The sequence below is a fragment of the Sorghum bicolor genome, chromosome 8 (assembly GCF_000003195.3).
Source record: "Sorghum bicolor cultivar BTx623 chromosome 8, Sorghum_bicolor_NCBIv3, whole genome shotgun sequence".
Lineage (NCBI taxonomy): Eukaryota > Viridiplantae > Streptophyta > Magnoliopsida > Poales > Poaceae > Sorghum > Sorghum bicolor.
In genome coordinates, this window is record NC_012877.2 from 10486660 (window position 1) to 10495352 (window position 8693).

Consider the following 8693-nt stretch of genomic DNA (forward strand, 5'->3'; position numbering starts at 1 on the left):
CAAGAAAATATTTGAAGAAAAAGAAATGCATTTGGAAAATATGTTTAAAAAAAGAGAAATGGAATTCCCCCCTTCCTTCTTTTCGGCTGTCTGGCCCAGTTACCCCACGCCTCTCCCCCTTTCTTTTGGGCCAGTTACCCCGCGCCTCTCCCCGGCTTCCCCTTTCCCCCTCTCCCTCTCACCCGCTGACATGCCGGGCCCGCCTGTCAGCTCTCTCTTCTTCCAACCGCCCCCGCTTCCCTCTCTTCTCTCTCTCGGCGGCAACTGCCCAGCCGAAAGCCGCGCCTCCCCCCGCTCCCACGTTCTCCATCTTCACCGCGCCTCGGCCTCAGTTGGAGAGCACCCGAGCTGAGCCGTTCTGCTGTGCTCCTTTGCTAATCTTTCGCCCGCTCTCCCTCGCAGCGCTCGCTGCAATCGCTGCCGCGATCCACCGCACGCCGACGGACCGTTCCGAGCTGTCCTCGCCGTTTTCGTCGCTCCAGTGAGCTTCCCCACCCTCCCCGCATTCTCCTCGACCGAATCCATTGTATTTTCGTGCCTCCTAGCCCCCTGGCCGCGTGCTCCGGCGAGCTCCATGGCCGCCGGCCATGGAGCGGGCCGTGCGGGCTCTCCCCGGTCGCTTCGAGGCCGGGAGCGTGTTCGTCTCCGTCTCCTCTCTCTCCTGGTGTATTTAGTTCGCAAAACCGAGCTTCGTAGCGTGCTTTAGGGCTTCTCCGGCGAGCTTAGGCCGCCGGCCATGGCGGCGCCGCCGCGGAGACCCTGTTCCGGCCGCCGGCCTCGTCCTTCACCTTCCCCTTCTAATCCTGGCCGTCCGTTCGCGATCTAGTGGCCCAGGATGCTCCATACCCCTTCGGGGGCAAACTTTGTTAAAGAGTCCCCCAAAAATCTTGAATTTGCACCGCAGTCCTCGGCCAGGGAGAAATTCCAGAATTTTTATATTTATTTAAATCTGATTAAATCATGCTTTATTTACAGAATTGCCACTGCAATGTTTTGGCCATAAAATACTCGTTTTAGCTCCGATTTGACCCGTTCAAATTGCGTTAGATTCGTAATTGAATTCTCTACATGATAATATCACTATTACCGTAGTTTGCAACTTTTAATTTCAGGGTTAGGTTTAATTAATTAAATGGCTATAGGAAATCGCTGTAAATTCGTAACTTGGTCGTTTTAGCTCCGATTTTCGTGATTTCGTATCTATGTGCTCGTAGCGAAACGTAGGTTCTGTTTTTAAATATTTTATTTTGTTTTTAATCTATTGGTGTACTGTTCTAATTAAAGGATTGTTTGCTTGTATGAATGAACCTGGATGCGTGTTGTTGTGTGGTACCGATCGAGCGCAGACGGTGACGTGTCCGTGGGTGATCCGTTTTACTTCGAGGAGCAGCAGGACCAGCAGCAGCTTCCCTTCACCGAAGGCAATTATAACATGGGTTTCCCTTGTACACCTATTCACTTAATTAATTACGCATCTACATGTGTCTAATTTTGCTAACCCTAAGGACATCCTAGCTACCTGACTATATATTTATGACACCTATGGGTAGAATGCATGTGGGTAGCTTTGCTAGTGTTTTATTTAGTTGAGACTTTACTATCACTCTGACTTTAATGAATATGATGACAATTGTTGGAAAAAGGGCTATGGTGCAGTTGACTTCGGTCAGGTTGACCTAGACCCTCCGTAAGGACTTCTGTGTAAGCGACTATCCGGGATTTATAGTGCAACCGTGATGGTTAGATGGCTCTAACTTTAGCTCAGTAGTAGGATCTCATCTAGCTGGTTAGAGGTTACCCGAAAGGGCGCAAGAGGGGCTTGCCACTTTGGGTATAGAACTGCTTCTGTTCCTATGTGTATAGCCGTGATGGAAATGTGCCATAGGAAAGGGGGGGTCCTCTATATCTGCCTGCCGAGGAAACCTCGCGGCCCTAACTGGTTAGACGAGGCCTATGGAAGGCTTCATAGTGTTCCTTGCCCGCTCACCTTGGCAGTGTTAGTGGGTCTTGCAAACCCCGGGCATATGGGTAACACGACTTACGGGAAAAGTGCACGCCTCTGCGCAGAGTTTGATTAAACTGGTATACTAGCCGTGCTCTCGGACATAAGCGGCCTTGGACCCTTACGGATAGTTGGGTGTGGATGGTTATGGGGGAATGACTTATGAAAATCTGACGCATTGATCGTGATGATTAATGTGGTTTAACCGTGATGGTGATGGTGTTAGCCGTGAAGGTTAACAGTGTTATTATCATGAACTCATTTGGGCTAATCGGGAGCTTCAGCATAACTTAAGAATAAATAGGAATAAAACATTGACCAATTAAAATGCTAACTGCAGTAGCCACTGTCTGACCTCTTTGAGCCTCATAAAATCCTATGTTATGCTTGTGGAGTACGAGATGTACTCACGCTTGTCTCTTTATTTCTTTTTGGACAAAAATCCCGGATGGGTAACAGATGAAAGCTACTATGAAGAATTCCCTGAGGACTTCTAGGTTGGCGATGCACCAGTTGGTCGTCCCTGTGATTGGAGCTACCAAGCTTAGCTATTTATGTGTTTTATTTCCGCTTGTCGCAGACTTTGATATTCGTGGTTGTAATAAACGTTGTAATAAACTTGTGATAATACTCTTTTAAATATGTCGACTTGTGTGTGCGACTATTCCTGGGGCGCACATGAGGTTTATTGTACTCAAATTTATCCTTAAATTTTGGTGTGACAACATCGATCGCGTTGTGGACCTCTAGGACATTCCAGTAAGGTAGCTCCCAAAATATGGATTTCTTCTTCCACATGGGTGCGTGTCCCTTAGCGTCCTTGGGAATAGGTATGCTGCCTCGTCCCTTTCCAAATACCACTTTTATATCCTTGACCATTTCAAGTACATCATCCCCAGTTTGGTTGAGAGGCTTGGTCTGGTGGTCTGCCTTGCCTTTGAAATGCTTGCCTTTCTTTCGTACTGGGTGGTTCATAGGAAGAAACCAATGGTGGCCAAGGTACACGACCTTTCGACATTTTTTGAAATATACACTATCATGGTCTTCATAACAGTGTCTGCAAGCATTATATCCCTTATTTGTCTAGCCTGAAAGATTACTCAGAGTTGGCCAATCATTGATTGTTACAAACAACAATGCTCGCAGGTCAAAGTGCTCCTATTGTACTTGTCCCACACAAGAACCCCTGGTTTGCTCCATAAAAGTTGAAAGTCCTCAACTAATGGCCTCAGGTAGACATCGATGTCGTTGCCAGGTTGCTTCGGTCCTTGAATAAGCATCGACATCATAATAAACTTCCGCTTCTTGCATAGCCATGGAGGAAGGTTGTAGATACATAGAGTAATTGGCCAAGTGTTGTGACTACTACTCTGCTCCCCGAGAGGATTCATACCATCTATACTTAAGGCTAACCACAAGTTTCTAGCGTCATCTGCAGAATCTGAGAATTATCTGTCTATCGCTCTCCACTAGGATCCATCGGCAGGGTGTCTCAGCATATTGTCTATCTTATGGTCTTCTTTATGCCACCGCAACAACTTTGCATTGTCCTTGTTTCTGAACAGACATTTTAATCGTGGTATTATAGGAGCATACCACATAACCTTGGCAGAAATTTTCTTCCTATGATGTTCTTCACCCTCAACAGCGCCAGGACCATCTTGCCTGATCTTATACCATGATGCCTTACATACCGGATATGCATCCAAATTCTCGTATTCCTCCCCACGGTAGAGGATGTAGTCATTAGGACATGCGTGTATCTTCTGGATTTCTAATCCCAAAGGGCAAACAACCTGTTTTGCTTCATGTGTAGTGGTGGGCAATTCATTGCCTTTTAGAAGCATCTTTTTTATAATCTTCCATAACTACCCAAATGCCTTGTCGGATGTACCATTCTTTGCCTTCCATTGTAGCAATTCCAGTGTGATACCTAGCTTTTGTTGCCCTCTTCAGCGGTGGGATATAGCGATTTCCTGTGGTCCTCTAACATGCGCTCGAACTTGGCCTTCTTTTTCTCACTTTCACATTCTCTTTTTGCATCACGGATGGCATCACCAAAAGCACCATCGCCCCGATCATCTTCTGCCGCTACCTCTTCTTCATCATCTCCCCCCATTGCAACATCATCGAAGCCACCGTACTGAGCAATAATATCAGCATGGTCCAATTCTTCTTCTTCTTCTTCTTCTTCTTCTTCTTCACCTTCATCCATTATAATCTCACTTTTTCCATACTTGGTCCAACAAATATAGTTTGATACAAAACCAAACTTCAATAAGTGCAAATGAAGAGTCCTTGAGTTAGAATATTCTATCAAATTCTTGCACATGACACATGGAAACATATGAAACCGTCCCTCTTATTTGTCTCGGCCACACTTAAGAAATAGTGGGCACACCATTAATAAACTCTTTGGAGCGCCGATCGGCATTATACATCCAATTGCGCGTTACCATCTGCATTAAATATAACATATATATTATGAAAACCATGCACATATAGTTTCTCATCTTATTGCACAACATGTCTAACACACATAGTTGATTAATTCAAGCACTAAGAATAATATAATTATCCCAACTAAGATGCAATCGCAACTAGCACTACAAAAACTAAAACTAAAATGCACTTAAGCAACATAATTAGTTCGCGTCCGATCCCAACTATAATAGACAGATCATTCGCTTGATCAACATCGATGGACTCCTTTCACCGGCTCACTGCCTCATCACCTTCAGCCTCAACCGCCTGTGCAAAAGATTTCTTGATGTGAAGTACCAACCTATACATCCGCCGGTACCGTCCCATTGAAATTAGAAGAGAGAATCAAAAGTTTAAAATATTATTAAAAAATAGGCACATATATAAGCAAATGTCTGGAAATAACTCACATTATGATCCGGACACTTGTAGAATATACGACCCTTGTTTACTCACTCTTTCGACACTTTATACTCCATCACAATCTTCTGCCCACACTTGCCGCAAGTAATGAGAGGGAGTTCTAGCCGGTATCGCTTTTGAATCCGTTGAGAGACCGAGGACCGGTCACCATTGCCATCTACTATCCATCCTCAATTTTTAAACAATTACAAATTCCACCTTTTCCAGTAAACATGTATGATTAAAGAAGAACATAATAATATCCTTTATTTGTCTAGCAACTTCAACAAATTTTCTAAATTATACAATGGATATTATGTAGTAATAAAAACCTATCAAGTGATATTAACAAACCAATTAATTTGAACTATCCAACTATCTAAGATCATTATTGTAAACTATATACATTAACTAACTTCCAATCCTCATGTTCGAATATAAAGAAAAAAGATTTAAAAGATACTATAATTCATTCTTGCAAACTACATTAATACTAGGTCAACCATGAAATATGATATATATATGGACACTACTTCAAGCGAAGGATTCAAAATAACAAAGTGGATTTGAGCTAAAAATGATGGAAAAATCACAAGCCAAAAACAATGTGAAAAAGATAAGGAAGGATGAAGATAGTCACCTCCAAGCATGAAGAGACGATGATAGAGTCGAAGAAGATCAACGATGGGCGCCAGAGATGAAGAACAAGGAAGAACGAGCAAAAAGAACAAATGCAAGATCAATAATGGCAATGGATATTTTTGAGTATTCCCTCCTAGTGTAGGAGTACAACATTTTTTAAGTGGATGTGGAATGTATGTGGGTGGATAAAGGAATGCGTACTCCTAAGATAGGAGCATCATAGGTGCGTGTCTCTAGGATAGAAATAACATATAGTGTAGTGCGTATATGTGGGTGGTACTGCCAGGAACAGAAGTAGCACATAGTGAATGTGGTGGGTGTAAGTGGTTGTGTACTTCTGAGGACAAAAGTAGCTAAGATCAATCGATGAAGAGCACATAATATTGACTTTAACTGCATGACTAGTTCCTTAGGGTCTACAAAGCTTAACTACCCTCAATGCTTATAGGTTGAAATATAAGTGGAGGTTTTCCTAATCTAGCAAGCATGAGTATTTGGCTATGGTAGGAAATTAAACCCTCATCATAAAGGAACTCATCATGTAGCAATTTAAAATTTTTAAAATAAAATTCTCTAGAACTCTAGTATCTCTAGAGCAAGATTGATAGCAGCTCAAGACCTTTCCATATCATATCCCTCAACTACTTAGACTTAGATTAAGCATTTGCTACCCACAAGTTTTAGGCTCAGAGCAAAATCATAACTCTAAACAGTTGTGTCTAAAACTCAGGAGAGTTAAAGGTTGAAAACTAGATACTTGTAAGGAATTACGGTAGAGCAACTATTCATCAGTTTATTCTAGAGGTTCATTTTAACAGATTCATTTAGATCTCTCCATAGCTAGCAAAATTAATTATGAAAGATAAAGTATTTATTGGGTTTCTAAGATTATTCATCTTTTTATCTTGTCACAACACACTAGAAATAGACAAATGAGTAAGTAAGAGATACTTAGCTTGGTATACGGGGGTTGCTCTCCCCCAAGCTGGATGTTGACATAGTCTGCTGAGGTTGTTGACAGGCAGTGAAGGCGTGCTGGTCCTCCCGGAGTGTCGTAGGTGCTTGCTGTCAGAAACAACACTTGCTTGATGTGGACAGTACTCTGATAGGGGACAGGACGTCCTTCTGGCTGTTAATTCTTCTTGATCCTTTAAGCCTGTGAAGCTCAAATAGACAACAAAGCTTATAGAACTGATTAAGCGTTAGTAATAAACCTTTAGCCTTGGGGGTCGAGAAATTTCTTATACCCATTTATCTTTTAGTAGGATGAAAGTATTTTTATGCTTTTATGTTATGCATACAGGGAAATTAATATGCTAATACTTATTTTTGTGCCTCCACTATAGATAAGTATGTGAGCGGTTGCGTTACATATTAAATACATGGGGCTTAGCAATTTTCTAGATGCAACGCAAAACATATTTATTTTCTTTTCTAATGCAAAAATAAAGATGCAACTACTAATGCAATTAAGAGAAGTAAATATGCATAAACGAAAATGCAGATAAATACCAAGTTACCTCTTGGCGCGGCGTTTAGTGATTTTAAGTCCTCCGAACAGGACCTTCTTGTTTGCTTAATGTTCGAGGGGCACATCGAACGGCGCCACAGGTGCTGTGTCCCGTGCAGGATTTATTTCTGAATTTCCCTTGGGCTTTCATACCTGCCTTGTAGGTGATGGCGACTTGGAGGAGATAGTGTCTGGAATCACTATTTCTTCTTCTGCTGTTTCTTCTTCCTTGACAATGTTCTCTTTGTCAGGATATCGATCTTCGTATCTTGAAACCTCTCCTTCATAGTCAACCCATCCATCTACAACATTCTTCTTCTTCTAGTGGCAGGTGAGTCGCCTTCTTCTTGACCTGTTCTTGTTGGGATCCTTCTCAATTATATAATTGCTATTAAAGTGCAGGCGTACCTTCTCTGACGGGAATTGGAAATGAACCTCCCCTGTTCCAATGTATATGATGGCTTTGGTAGTGTTGAGGAATGGTCTTCCTAAGATGATGGGTGGATCTTATTCTTCTCCCATGTCGACGACCAAGAAGTTAGTGGTGACGTAGTGGTCTTCAATCTGGACAGGGACATTTTTGGCTATCCCATCCACGAAGCGAAAAGACTGGTCCACCAACTGTAGCTGCACATAGGTAGGGTCCAAAGGCATAGTACCATATAGGAACTCATATGTTATCTTGGCCATAATGTTGACGCCTAATCTGGTGTCATAGACATTGTTGTAGAAGTAGCATATGTTGATGGAGCATAGAATGGTCGGGACACCTAGATCCTCCTTCTTAATCAGATGTGGGGACTTGAGCAAGTGGTCATACTCCATGTGGATTGCAGTGATCATCTATACTGTCTCAGTATTCTCGGCCTTTTGTTTGCCCTTGTTCTTGGTCTTGGCCTTGTTCTGGTGTTGCTCTTGCTTCTACCGCTGACTGTCTCCTTCTGGGCCAGGATTGACAATGTCTTGTTCTTGAAGGGAAAGGCTTCCCTGCTGCCCTTGATGTTAAAAGTGATCTTGGCATTGCTGGTGTAGATGATAGCTCCCACAGTGTTCAAGAGTGGTCATCCTAGAATGATAGGTGACCTCTCAGCGGTACCAGTGTTCACTACTGTAAAGTGTGCAGGAACGTATGAGTTGCCTACTTGTACGCATATCTCTTCCATGATTCCCACGGGGTAGCAGAGTGACGACTGATTTGCAAGCTACAAACACATGGTTGTGCGTGATAAAGGATAATTGAAGAGTTTATCGTAGATCACCTTAGGCATGATGTTGATGCTTGCACGGAAGTTGCAGATTGCCTCGTCAAAATTTGCACTTCCAATGGAGATCGGAACAACCGGTCTCCCTGGATCACATTTCTTGGTTGGTAGAGACGAGTCTAACCATGTTCCTCTCGGAGGGTCACTCCAGTAGCTTCCTACATTAAAGATGTCTAAAAGATTTGTGGTTTCTAATTCTCCTGGCTGTCCAGGAATCTTACCTTGATCATTGGCGGTAGCAAAAGAAGCAAGCTGTTGTAACTGAAATTCTAACATCTTATTAAAGCTAAGTTGATTCTTGATAGCATTTAAAAAACCTTACATTCTAATATTAATTGATTCCAAAGTTTTATCATTAGATGCTAGCTTTTTAGTTAGGCTATCCATTAGC